We start from the raw sequence: 14692 nt of genomic DNA, 5'->3' as shown, positions 1-14692 counted from the left end.
GACTCATTCTTTTTCCCTTCGCACCCCGCACTTTTTCGCATTTGCTATTCTCAGACAGGCTAGGCCAGCAATCCCCATTCTCTGCAAATCTGCCTGTATCGTGCAGGCTCCGTGCTCTTGGGAGACAGACCATTTTCCTACTGTCCGCCAGCCTCTGCGCATCGCTCCCACTTTGACACATGCCTCCCAGGCAGGCTGCATTACAGCACTGTCAAAACTTAGAAGGTGAGGTCAGTGTTCCTTGTCTGGAAGCCAGCACTGGCCCAGCTTCGGCACATTGTCACATGCCTAAAGTGCATCTGGGACGTCTACCTCCCTGGTGACCTTCTGCTTCAAATAAGGATCCAGACAAGCTGTCTATGGATTTGTTGCTGAGGTTGTTTACAAAGTTTCCCTTCCTAAAATAATACCACGAAAATATTATCTGGCCCTCTCAGAGATTGGCAAGAAAATGGACCTCCACCCCCATGGATTGTCCAAATTTGTAAGAATAAGGAAACCCAGGAATTTTGCCTGATGGTGTTTTTCTTGGGATCTGAGTTGGTTCCCAATGAGAACATTGCGCTGATTTCTGTGTTGCCCAAATTCTTCAAGCCAACTGGGACGAGCAAGAACAGGAAGGATGTGTCTCTCTTAGCACTATTTGTAGAAAGCCATTGTTCTTTGTTGTTGTGTATAGCCTGTGTGAAGGGTCATTTCTTCATCCATACTCCCTCCTCAGGGAAAGCATGTTGTGTTGGTTCTGCTCAAGTGGGATCCAGGCCACCTGCAGTCATTTGCTAGAGCTTTGCATCTAGGATTGTGGCAGAAGGTGCTGCTGGGCAAAGGCATTTGGGTCCTACTCTTTACCACTTTCCTGATGGAAGAAGAAAGGTGACATTCTTTATCCTTCCATGTGAAGTCAAAGGAAGTAACCTTGAGACCTAGGTTCTATATTGCATTCTGAAGTAACATAAGAATACACATGTATTCTCTGTGTATCCTACCTATGTAAAATTCCTTCATTCTCTGGGAAGAACTCAAGTCTATGTAGGGAAAAAGAAAAATGTAAAGTTCAGCCCAAGGCTGTATAGCCAAAGCATTCTAAAATCCTCACTTAGGTAAGTAGATTTTCTTTTACTTCTTTCTGGTTTTCTTTTCCCTTTGGTGGCTGCTGAATGGGGCAGAGTGGTCAGCTGTGGGTGCCTAGATCCCAGTTCTGGAGAATACCATGTGATATGGACTTGGTACTCATCACAGAATGCCAGCTCCCCTGGCCCAACCTCCTAGGAGGACAAGGAGGTGAGCCAGTGGGCCATGGCATGTGGACGGACACTGCCCCCATAGGGATAGCCCCTTGAGCCAGCTCCTGTGACCGGAGAATACCAAAGCAGACCTTTAGTGATGTGGAATGAAATGAAGGAACAAGGCAGCTGAACTGTATCAGGTTCACAACATCTTGTCTGCAGGTTTATACAAGTCTCAATTCTACCTGCAGTTTTGACCCAACTGCTTTGCAGCTGTGCACAATGTGAGATGCAAACTCAGCAGCCTGCAAAGGCTGGTGGCCTTAGGACTCAATGAAATGAAGGGACAGAAGAATTCTGCAGTGAAGCAGTCATAGGGGGAGCAGAACCCTCTGCCCCACCCCAGTTCCTCTCTCTCTCTCTCCCTCTGACCTGTCTGCCTTCACCTGTCACCCTGAGCCTCTATTCTGTGCCATCTCCTCTGCAGCCCTACAACCCAGAAACTGGCTACAATCTGGGAGCTTGGCAAGATGGTGCAGAGAATGACAAGCAACCCAAGATGAAGGCAGAAGGGAGTATTTGGCATTTAATAAGTAGTGGTGAAGTGTGGAAAGTAAAGGGTTTTCATTCCATCTAGAAGGATAGGGAAGTCATCTTCTGAGTTCCCTTGCATTTTGTCCCAGGGAATCTCAGAGGTGCAGCACCCTCAGGGCAAACTCTACAAGTCCTTCCACGAGGACCTCCCTCCGGATTAATGACTGAATGATGACTGAGTTCTTGGCAGGTGCTGCTTTGAGGGTGCCCATGGGGCTTAACTGGGTTGTCTTCATGGTTGGTGGGAGGAGCTGAGTTTCATACAAGTATCTCAGATCCTCTAATGGGGGTACACTGAAGTTAACCAGAGGGAATAGCTTCTGATCAGAGATCACTGTGCTGGGAAGAAACCAGTGACTGCCCCCTGGTTCCTTCCTGTCTGGTTCCCCTTTACCACCTTGGACTTGACCTCCACAGACTTCCTAGGCTTTGTTCCTACCCTGGGTCTAGGCTTCTGCCTAAGTACTTTGACAGAGCAGCACAGGGAAGGTCTCTCCAGCTTCACCCTGACTTGTTACCTCCCCTAACTGGCTTGGTGCCTGCTCTACAACTGTCCCGAGTACAGTTTGTTCAGAGTACTGTTGACTCGGCAGGAATGCCTGGGAGTTTGGAGCCTATGAGCCAGACACTTCCAACTTCAGTGGTGTGACTTCTGTACGTGCTCACAGGTCCTGCCTGATGTTCTGGGTGATCATAAACAGCGTGAGAAGTTTTGAGTTGCCTGGGTTACTGGAGTTTTCTTTTTTGATTTATTGTATTTTATGGATTTTGAAAGACCACAGTGTTCATTTGTTTGTAAATATTTATATTCCAGAGTCTATGGGTCTTACACTCATCTAAAGTTATATTCTATGGCTTTGCCAGGGAAGTGAGAGCACACAGAAAACTGTTCATTCATGGAAGGTAAAAGAAAGTACAGTCATCTCAGTACCTGTGAGACTGGTTCAGGATCTCTGTGGCTACCAAAATTTGTGGATGCTCAAGTCTCTTATGTGAAAGGTCATAGAATTTGCATAGAACCTGTGCACATCCTCCTAAACCCTTTAAATTACTTATCATCTCTTATACAATGCAAATGCTATGTAAATAGTTGTTATACTGAGGCTTTGCATCACTAGTTGGTTGAATCTGTGGATGCAAAGCCTCAGTATACAGACTTTGAGCTGTAATGAATGTAGCTAGTGTTAGAGGAAACCTCCACCTTTACCCAATGAGAGGGAACACAGAAACGGTAACACCATGATCTTATGTAGTATCTGTTAGTGATTATAACAATCTTCCTCAGCTATATTAAAACAGATGGGTGAATTGTATCTGGAAATACAACTTTGAGAAAATCATCCCATCATTTATTTAATAGCATTTAATGTTATTTAGTGATTTAATTTATTTAAGTCGTTTAATAACATCTCATCATTTATTTATCAAAAATGCAAATGCTTAAGATTTCTTTCTGAGTATTAAAGTTCTTTTCTCCAGAGGGTAGTGAAATTAAATCAGTCAAATATCAGAACACTGAATTCTTGGTAAAAATCAATAAGGCATTTTTAACTGCTTTGTTGACTCATTTGAAAAAGACACGCTGCAATGGATAAGGATGATTGTTATAGCAAAGATTTCTTGAGTCGAGGAATAGAGCACCATGCCCACAGGGGACATGGACTTGGAGAGATGGGGTTGACCGTTCAGTCAGTTCTGCTGCCCTGGCCTCCAACGAGATGCCCTTTGCTCTCAGTGCCTCAGTGGACCCAGGTCATGAGGGTCCTTCTTTGGAGCACCCACTAGGACTTTCTGCCTCAGAGTCACCAGCCCAGAGCTTGGCAAAGTATACACAAGTCTAAAAAGTGTACATAGCATCTCTGAGTGCCTGGGCCTGTCCCTAGGATTCAGCAGAGGTGATCTGCAGATGCAGATGGAGCTCTCTGATCTGCAGAAGCTTAGAGCTGCAGCCAAAGTCCAAGAGATGGAATGAGATACATTGTTTTGGACCTAACTGGAGGCTAATTTCTGGTCTAGGCTGTTGTCTTTCTGGTCTGCATTTCTGAGCTAAGAATATGGTCTTCCAGGGTGCCTGGAACTGACTGCTGTTGCATTGGGTCAGGAGTGGGGAACACTGTTGGCATACAAAGAGATGCTCTTCAAAGGCAGAGTTTGCGCTAGGTCCAGGTCCCAGGTAATAGGAGGTAAACAGAGTCAACCCCAAACACACAATGAAGTGGACCCCAGAACATTTGTAGGCTGTCCTGCCACATCTCAGCCCTGGTCATTATCTCCCTCTTTTGCATCCTTATAATGACATAGGAGAGAGAAGGTCCCCTGTGGTACCACTTTCCTACCAAGGGTGATACTGGTGCAGGCTCCCAGAAGCTGAGGGGGAAGCAGTGTCCTCTTGGGGACAGCGCACTGGACCATTCAAGCCTTAGAGTGTGAGACCAGGAGAAGACTCATGCCAAAGGCATTCCCAGTCCTGCTCCCCCAGACTTTTCTCTTTATCATTTTAGGAGGGACTCAGCTTAGAGGCATCAGATTTTGAGGGGAAGCATCACCACAGTGAGACCTGGTGGTCAGCATCACACACTCAGGGAGAGGGACTGAGTGGCCACAGCTAAGCATGGTCCAGTGTTACCAAGTCTTTGGATGGTTCCAGAGAAATCAGAATTCATACTCCTGAAATCTGAAAACTCTAGATTTTGTTTGTTTCAATTTTCTAAAACCATAATATAGGCCAAAGCAGATAACCCTGCAGTCAGATTTTGTCCTATAGGCAAGCCTGGGTTCTGTTCGAGACACAAAGATTGTGGCATCTTGGGAGGTGAGCCCCAGGGTCATCTCCCTTGGCCTCACAAATGCTGTGCCAACAGTGGCACTCACTGATGGACCACAGAGCTGGTGTCCAAGAAGGACTCAGTGACCTAAAATGACATTCAGCACAAGCAGCTAGAAAAAAGCCTCAAAAAGGACAGGCACTGTGGCTTCTGCTGCTTGTGAGAGACAGAGAAGGGCTAGTTCCATTAAAAATTTTGCTTGCATCAGGGGTCAGGAGAAAGACCCCAATCACATGAAGCTCATCCCAGGTGAAGGGACCAGGTCCTAAAAGGTGTGAGAAGAGGGAAAGAAGAAAATGGAGAATGACTGAAGATCATTTGATAGCACACACTGATGAGGGGCATCTGCTTTTTGGTTCAGAGGTTGGAACAAGGGCCAGCGGCAGTGTAAGGAGGAACATCCCATATCTGGTGGAGATGGTCCTTCCTCCCATCAATATCCTGGACAGAGAGCCTGCCTCTTCCTGGAATTGAGGCCCTATGAGATGAAATACCTTAGACTCACTCAGCTAATTGGCAGTGCTGGCAGAGAACACACTTGTCTAGGTGAACCCAGATGACTTGTCTTCTCTGTCCGTGAAAGACCTTCCACCAGCACCCCGCTGGATTTCAAGACTTCTGCTTCTACCCCACCCCAGAATGTAGCACACACTGGCATTCACTGCTGAAAAGAGAGGCTTTGTGTAAGGAGTGGTGGGAGTTCAGCATCCATTTCTTAAGAGCCCTTTGTTCTGAGGAGGAGTGATGAGAAGCTCTGATTCCACTTACACAGGAGCCTTGTCGTGGCGTCAGACTAAGTAGTGATCATGGTTGAGGAAGGCCTTTTGGAGAAGGAGGCCCCCTGCCTCTGTAGGATAGCACCATAGGAAGCTGCTACTATTACTTTGATGCTCCAGCCTGGGACTCTGAGGGAGCCATGTCAGACCGAGAAGAACAGGGCACCTGGGTGTGGATGCAGACTGTAGCTCTGTACCATCGCTGGTAACAACAAATCTAACACAGCTACTAGATTTATGAAATCCAAAATTCTCTGCTTCGGGATGTGTTTACTGCAGGAAACCAAAGACTCTGAGGCTGTGTTTGCTGCAGGAAACCAAAGACCCCACTTGACTGACTTCCATGGTAAGGAAAGTTATCTTTTGCACAGCAGGAAATCTGGGACAATCAGCTGTAACTCCACAGACTTGAACTCTCTTGACAGCCCGAGCTTGTGAGACCAGAGTTGGGCTTGTCACCAGAAAGCAACTATTGCACACACTGTGACCCAGGTGCACAGTCACATGGAGAGGGAAACTGAGACAGTGTTTGAGGTGCACTGACCCACAGGACACATGAATAGGCTCATGGTATATGACATCCAGAACAGATTTACATATTGAAGAAGCAGAGAGAACTGACTCATACCACTAATGTGTAGAGATGCTGAGAGTAAGAGAGAAAGAAGAGGAAGTGGGTGAAGAGGAAGAGAAGGAGGGAGAAAGAAGGAGGCTAGGCGATCCCCTGAGTGGAGCTCTAGTTAAGAAAAAGTAGTAATGCTAATAACAACTTCTTTATTTCTGAATTTAAGATGAGCTCAGTGGGCACTTTGGAAAGGCTTTGACAAGCTGCTCTTTTTTTCAGCCAATAAAGATTTTCATGTGGCCACATAATGACTTGTTACAGCACATTTTTCCATCTGCTGTTTAAACACAATTAGTCTCATATTGTAACCCCATCATTAATGAAACATAAATATTGTCTTTGCTCCAATCAGCTCTTCTCCCTTTATTTAAACTTTAAAATTTTATTTTCTGGAACCAAATGAATGCTTTTGCATAGGGTTCTGTACCTATTTTACTAATGATCAGAATGAGTTCTCCTGAGACTTTAGCTATGATTTGATGCATATGCCATGATGTTAGACCATCTTCAGTGAGAAAATCTGGTCCTGGCCACTATGTGCAATTTGTTTTACAGGATGTGTGGTAGAGAGAGGGCACTGCCTGCTGCTTCGTGGGCATGGGGCAAGGCCCTGGGTGTGCGTCCTGAAACATTCTGCCCTCAGGGCTTACTGACTTCCTGTCATCACTTCAAAGGGCTCATTCTACCTGTTCACAAGCCCTCTTCTTCTGAGAACCTCCACAGTTTTCTGTGTCACCTTTTCTGGTTCCTTCTGGGATCAGGTGTTAGAAGCTGGATCTACTTGAATTTCACCCTGAGTGCAGGGACACCTGACTGGAGCAAACCATAGCCCCTCAGAGTAGTCGTCAGGCCTTAGCAGGATGGGAACAGAGAGAGACATCCCTGGCCTCAGAGGATCCCCCCAGATTTTGCCTCAGTTTCCCTGTCCATGTGCCTGAGCACCTGGCTCACAGTGTATACAGTGGGTGTCTCCTGATGACATGCCCAACTCTTGGTCTCACCTGCTCTGACTGCAGAATCAGTGAAAGCCTGCCAGGGCTACCTGCCTCAGACATACTGTTTTGTGAAAGATTAGTTTCCTTACCAGTCAGGTTGGGTCTTTGGTTTCCTGCAGGGAATACATCCTGACCACAGGTGATGCCCAGAGTCCTGCACTTCATAAGTCCAGCAACTGTGTGACCACTGCCTGTGATGGTCATTCATGACCTTCCCAACTTGGGAATCAGCATAGGAGATGCATCAGCTCTTCCCATCATTTTAAAAGATGAAAGCCTCTTTACCCAGAATTTCTCAAACTGCATCCCATCCTTCTTTCTTCTTGCAGCCTAACTCCCACACCTCTCAGGGGAGACCTACTTGGATGACCTCTTCCCTTCTGCCCTGGGAGGTCCAGTGTATTCAGGGGGATCTCCAGCTCATGCACTAAGATGGACTTGGAGGACCTAGCTCCATCACTTGTGAGCATTGGCACCTCTGAAAGCCTCAGAGCCTCCTCATCTATCATAGGTGGCTGTCAGACTGGTACTGGTCTTGTGGGGGCAGTTGTGACATTAAATCAGCACACAGGAAGACGTAGCAGAGTACACCATGGTGGTCATTGTGCTAAGGTGCTTATTGGATTCTTGCCTCCTCTCTGTAGAGTAGGAATGACCACCAGAGATGTGCTCACAAGGAATCTGAGACCCAGGGAGGATAAGGACACTTCCCAAGGTCAGTAACCAAAGCATCAAAAGAAGTGTTCAGATCAAAGACCATCCAAGATCCTTGTCTTCCCAGTATGTCAGGCAGCATTCTAAATAACAAAAGTGAATATTTGCATAGCATTTCATTCCTTAGGAGGCTTTATGTGAACTCAGCAAAACCCCAAGCAAGCAGAAACAACAGGCATTGTAGGTCCCTTTGCATTGCTACGGGTCACCTCTGCCACTGTGTGCTGTTATCACGAAAGGGTGGACATTCTTTTTTTCCTTTCTGTTTTTTGTCCTTATTAGGTATGCCTGACAGTAGAGTGTATTTTGATATATTATACATACATGGAGTATAACTTATTCCAGTTACGATCCCATTCTTGAGGTTGTACATTTTGTGACTTCACACTGCTCGTGAATTCATATAGGAACATAGGAAAATTATGTCCAATTCATTCTATTGTCTTTCCTATTCCCACTCCCACCATCATTCCCCTTTGTCTAATCCAGTGAACTTCTATTCTTCCCTCCCCCCGTTATTGTGTGTTAGCATTCATATATCAGAGAGAACCTTTGGGGTTTCCGTTTTGGGGATTGGCTTATGATAGTCTCCAGTTCCATCCATTTACCAACAAATGCCATAATTTCATTCTTCTTTAAGGCTGAGTAATTTTCCATTGTGTATATATACCACATTTTCTTTATCCGTTCATCTGTTGAAGGGCACCTAGGTTGGTTCCATAGCTTAGCTATTGTGAATTAAGCTGCTATAAACATTGATGTGACTGCATCACTGTAGTGTGTAGATTTTAAGTGGGTCAAATGGTGGTTCCATTCCAAGTTTTCTGAGGAATCTCAGTTCCACAGGCAAAGTATGAGTGAACCTTTTTTCCTCAAGTCCTCACCAAGATTTATTGTTACTTGTATTCTTGATAATTGTCATTCTGACTGGAGTGAGAGGGAATCTCAGTATAGTTTTATTTATTTTTTTTTAATTTGCATTTCTCTAATTGCTAGAGATGGTGAACATTTTTTCATGTATTTGTTGACCATTTGTATTTCTTCTTCTGTGAAGTGTCTGGTCAGTTCCTTTGCCCATTTACTGATGGGGTTATTTGGGGATTTTGGGTGTTAATATTTTTGAGATGAGTTTGTTGTATATCCTGGAGATTAATGCTCTGTCTGAGGTGTAGGTAACAAAGCTAAGGATGGATAATCTGATTATTTGGTCCTGTGACCTACACTTCTGTGAAACACCGTACCAGGAAGGCCCTGAGACAGGAAAGTGAGTTGTGCATGCTATCTTAAAGGAGTCCTGGGCTGACCAAGGAGAGAGACACGAACAAATAGAATATTACATGGCTGATTGGCAGCTCAACATCAGAAATGTGTACAGAACCCCTAGAACCCTGGAACCTGTAAGCAGTCTAGTGTCTGCGGGTTTCTGGTGGCAGTAATGGCATAGTCCTTGCTTATCAGCATAGGTTTTAATAGCAAGGTGAGTGTGACTGCTCCTTCATGAAGGGTGGCTCTTCTGGCCCCTCTACTGTCTTTCCTTTCTTATAGCTAAGTTGACCAAGAACCCTTTCTACCTGTGTTTCACACCTTGCAATTTCTGGAGTTCCAGTTACCCCACTGTTTTGAAGAGAAAAAGCAAAAAGAGAAAATCATGTAGGTCCAGTACTTTAGGGAAACTTTGCATCTCTTGTGACTTCCTTGTAAAATCATACTTCCTATTTGGTTTTGGACGATCTGAAAAAGCCTACGGGAAAGAAAACTATTTGACTTTAGCTAACATAAAACTTTCCAAGTTTTTTTTTTTTTTTTTTTTTTTTTAAATCACAGATCCATTTTACACACAGCACCTATAAACTTCCCACCGAACCCACTTTGGGCAAGGGTGCTAAGTTGTCCTGGATCATATTTAAACCGGTCAAGGCTGTAACTGCCTGTTTCACATTTCTCTAGCAGTATTGCTAAATCCTCACAACCCTCTGGGGACCGCAGCCCCTGCAGCCTAAGAATAATCCTTACGGCTCCGACGTGACAGTACCTTCATGTTTCTATGTTTGCCTCCAAACAAGTGATGCAATTTAAGTGGGAGTCATGACCTGGAGCAGGCCATGTGTTTGGCTAAATATGAGACAGGAAATCGTCCCAGGAATCTCATGTGAAATCCCAAACACTAGTGTTTCTCTGGACTATAAATATCTCTTTAACTATAAATTCTCTCAATTCAAGGATCCTAAAACTGATCCCTTAATATAACATCAAACATCTCTTACCTTTCAGGAGCACTGGAAACATAAGCATTTAAATTATCTGTGTCTTTTGCAGGAAGACCTGCCCATACTTTTGCCCAAAATCTAAGTCTTTACCTTACCCAATATAATGAGGGCCCTGCTGCAGAATTAAAAGTCCAGGGTACATGGAATTAGGACTGACCTGTGGTCATTGGTGTTCTCCAAAGAGGGTCAGCCACATGTTCTGCAAGGAGTAAAAAGTGATTTTCTGTGGCAGAATGATTTGCTGATTACCTCTGCTTTGACTTAATTTCATTAGAAGATGGGAAGTCACTGGACAATGAACTTCTCCCCTGATTATCCTATATGATGGTTTGTCATAGTACATGTGATCAAACACCCTGCTCTTTTGTGTTTGTGCTTATGTTGGAATACACAGTTCACCAAATGGAGAAGAGGAGGCCTGTTACATCACAGAATGTGGCTATCTACGCTTTAGTAAAATAAGTTGAACATATCTAATCCCCAAACCCCCGAAAATCTGAAATTCAAAAGTTTTTAAGCACCAGCATGATGTCACAAGTGGAAAATTGCATACTATGAAATCTTGTTTCATGCACACAATTGTTAGGAATATTGTGACCTTCATGCTAAGTGGGTAAGGTATATATGAAATGAAAGTAAGTTTCCTGTTTAGACTTGGAGTCCTTTCCTAAGATAACCTCATTATGTACTTGCCGATATTCCCAAATCTTAAAAAAAAAAAAAAAAATTCACAATCAGAAAAACTTTTGATCCCTAGCATTTTGGGTGAGAAATACTTGACCTGTATCTGTGAACAGTCAAGGAGAGAATTCTACTCTTTCTTGCAGTCTGTGCTACAAGTCTGTGTTACGTCAGTTCCTCTTGGTGTAAGATTAAGTGTCTTACAAAATTCTGAAGTTGATGGGTCTTAGATGTTTGGGTCTTGGTTGAGGGAATTCCATGTTGTGGGGAAGTCTTTGCCACCCTTCTTGGGTATTAGATTCAAGCCTTTTCCCTGCTGGGGAAGGTACTAATCAGACACTAATCACTCTGGAAGTCACCTTTCTTCTCTTCTCTGCAGTGCCAGTCTTTCCTGTGCACTTCCTGGAAGGACCATTCATGCCCTCTAATACCCAACATGGCAGCCACTTTCCCTGTCCCTCCTTATCTCCTCCATTCTTCCTTTCTTAGGTTCTCACCTCAGACACTTAGTTAGCATGATGGAAAAGTAATTGGAGTCATAAAAATGTAAAAATGACTCAAAGACTCCCTGGAGGACACCAAGCGAGGGTGTTTTGAGTGCCTTTGGAAGAGGGAATGTGGTAAACATCCTCCTGCTGCCGGTGCCAAGTCTCAACATTTCTAGGAAAGAGAACACAGATGTTGACCCCGTTTGGAAAGGTTTACAAGTGCATGAAACATTCTCTGCTGGTAATTTTATTTGTGTGTGTGTTCGGGTGGGGTGGGGAGGTCTCCCTGAGAGAACCGGTGCTAATGAGTAGGGTGGTTTATCTTTTACCTTATCCCAAAGTAATTTCCTCCTTTAACCCCACAGTAGATGTTCTCCTGACTCAAAGCAGCCCTTCCTAACCCTTTTATAGAATTCTGGCGTCTTCGTATTCATTTATATGAGGAGAACCCTGAAATGATATAAATGGAAATAACAAGTAATGCAGCACATTCCTCAGCTTTTGCTCATGGGAAGCATTTCTTTTCACACAGCACCTGGACTCTCCACAGAGCCCTGGAAGGGGACCAGAGTGATGGCAGGAATATTCACAAATACTCAAGGCAGTGGGAAGCACCATCATTTGTTTTTCATTTAACCTTGAAATATAGGTGCAATCACCCCTTCAGCCCTGACCATTAAGCTACAAAAACAGTATTTTAAAAATAGTATGTTACTTTCCCATTATTGTGACAAAATACTTGAGGCAATTAACTTATAAAGAGAAAAGGTTTATTTTGGCTCAGTGTTCTGGAGGTCCCAAAAATCAAGAAGCCCCTTTTCTTTGGACTGCTGGCAAGGGTGACACATCATGGCAGAAATGGCAAACCAAACTACTCAACTCATGAACCAGGAAGCAGAAAAGAGGAGGAGGAAGAGACTAGGGTTTCACAGTCCCCTCTTCAAGGGCACACCCCCAATGACTTAAGAACCTCCTAAAAGTTCTGTTTGCCAACTGGGATACCAAGCCTTTAACACATGGATCTTTGGAGGACACTCATTCAATCCATAGCAGTAAAAGACAAAATTAACTGTTTCCATCTGCCCATAGTTTAGTCCAATACCTATCCCTCTGTATTTTATCTGGTTTTTAGTAAAGGCAGATATAATCTTATGTACATTTTAATTTATTTCATAAACCATAAACGTTTTCTCTGTTTTCTGAACATGAGCTTCATAAACACACACACACACACACACACACACACACACACACACATACACACACTTCATAGCTGATACTCTTGGTTTCTTAATACCATTTACCAGCAAAGGGAGCTCATAGCATAACTTCCTGTGAGGGGAGTCAGGTTGGCAGATACCCTTGGCCAGGTGTCGCCTCCAGGGTGGGGACAGCTCAGTATGGCATGCCTCTGGGGTAGCACAGTGACAGGGATACAGCCTCCCCTTTGCAGTGCTCCTGCCCCAGACCAGAGCTATAGCAAATCCTAGGGAACATTACCCAAACCAGAACTTAGGCATATTTTACAAAGTTGTCCAGGTCATAAAAACTCCCTAGGAAACAAAAACTGTAACCATAAAAACTAAAACTAATTTCTGATGAACTAAAGAATCATGACAGCCAAGTGCAGCTTGTGTCCTGGACTGGATCCTGAACCAAGAAAAACATTTTTCCCCCTTTCTGGAAAGGACAGTAATCAGACACACAGCTGAATGTGAATGAGGTCTGTAACTTAGCTAATGGTGTAGATCAGTGTCAGTTCCCACATTTTGTTCACTGTGCTGTGGTTATGTAAGAGAGCATCCTTGTTTTTTAGGAAAACTGCACCAAGCCATCCAGCAGTCAAGAAGCCAGATGTGTACAACCCACTCTCGTAGACAGGGAAGAAAATGAGACTATGATAGAGCGAACTTATTATCTGGGAAATCTAGATGAAGAATATACAGAAAGGTTTTGTACTACTTGCAGATTATATGCAAGTCTGAAATCATTTCAAAATAAAATGCTAAGAGAAGAATAAAAAAAAACTATTGGAAAACAAAAATATTTACCTCTGTATGCCCAGATGTTTCTGTGTGCCTTTCCCCATGAAACAAAATATGGCAGAAGGCAAAGTCACCAGAACATGCCTCCACAATTCTCCATATGTAGCAGGACTGCATCTTTTAATGCACACACCAGGGCAGACTCTGCAAGCATGCCCTGGCCTAGGCTTCTGTGATGGTCAGCAGAAGCCACCTGAAGGTAGAAGGACATTTGTGGCCATCAGCGCTTCTGTTGCCGATTTTCATTGACTTCTGTGGTTGAGGCATCCTTGGGAGATGGTGCTGCTGGCAAAGGTAGACACGCCTAGAGTTCCTGTGGGGTAACAGGGCTCTTCCAGGCACTCCACCCTTGTCAGAGGAGAAGTCTAGCACATGCCGTTTCTATTTCTTCTTTCATTTTAAAACATATGGAGAAGCTATCATGTGTTCATGTAAAACACTGCTAAGTAGATTAGTCTTTTCCATGCTCTACTTTGGTGTATATTGATATCATCCAAGGAGAAGAATTCTTGAGGCTTTAGCTTTTGAGCCTTCATGTATGATGAAAGGCTCCTGAGAAGATAAAATGTAAAGGAATGAATACCTCATCACCTCAAAAGCAGTGCCAGCTTCCTCATACTTTGGAACCGATGTAGATCAGCAAATGTACCTCCTACATCTCAAGAGCCTGCGTGAGGAAGATCGTGTTTAGTTAAATTTGTACTACTGCGAACGTGAAGTTTAGATGCCCTTTTGGATCTGCTGAATTTGAGTAGATCTTCCATTCATCCGCAGGGACTGATAATGGACTCTGTAAACAGTGGTAAAGTGAGTGGAACTAAAACTTAAGCCTCTTTAGGATGTGTTGCTGCAGCAGCTCAAGGGAAACCAGTGGCTTGCATGGTCTCTGACTTTTCCCAGGGGCAGAGTGTGATAAGATTGACAGAGCTGGGAGGACTTAAAACACAAGGGAAGTTGTATAGAGCCTAAGCTCTATGTGTGGGTGCATGTGTGCCTTTTTCTGGGAGATGAAACTTCAAGTCTGAATCTCTCCCAGAGCTCTTCTGCTCCCTTAGCCATCCCAGATGCCCTGGGGTGGGCTGCTACAAATAGCTTTGAAGTGCAGTGCATTCAGAAGCTATAAGAAGGTAGTTGTGTTCCTTTCACCCTTGTACACACTGCTCCTACTGCCAGGTCAGTGATGAGCTGAGATGGCAGTGGTACAGCACAGGGCCTGTCCTGAAGCTCTGGCTGCCTCTTTCCTGGACGGCTATATAATCTCCCTTGGAGCACACACTGGGGTCCATGACCTGGAGTTGATGATGCTGGGGGCTGGTGGAAAAGGCAGTGCCTATCTGCTGCCTGTGCCTGAGAGGACAGCCTGTGACCCCTGCCAACACTGTGCCCACAGAGGAGGTGGCCAGCTCTCAAGAGCTGCTGGGACAGGTTTGAAGCAAGCCCTGGTTATATTGTGCTC

At 44.4% G+C, this 14692-nt stretch overlaps 1 protein-coding gene across 4 annotated transcripts in view; it reads left to right on the top strand.

The window, feature by feature from the left end:
- The window catches only part of Grb10 (growth factor receptor bound protein 10), a 198334-nt gene that overhangs the window by 121787 nt on the left and 61855 nt on the right, over positions 1–14692 (top strand). The gene's annotated exons all lie outside the window — the stretch shown is intronic.

The sequence above is a fragment of the Sciurus carolinensis genome, chromosome 8 (assembly GCF_902686445.1).
Source record: "Sciurus carolinensis chromosome 8, mSciCar1.2, whole genome shotgun sequence".
In the NCBI taxonomy this organism is placed as follows: domain Eukaryota; kingdom Metazoa; phylum Chordata; class Mammalia; order Rodentia; family Sciuridae; genus Sciurus; species Sciurus carolinensis.
Note: the sequence above shows the minus strand (reverse complement) of the source record. Positions and strands in the feature narration are given on the sequence as shown.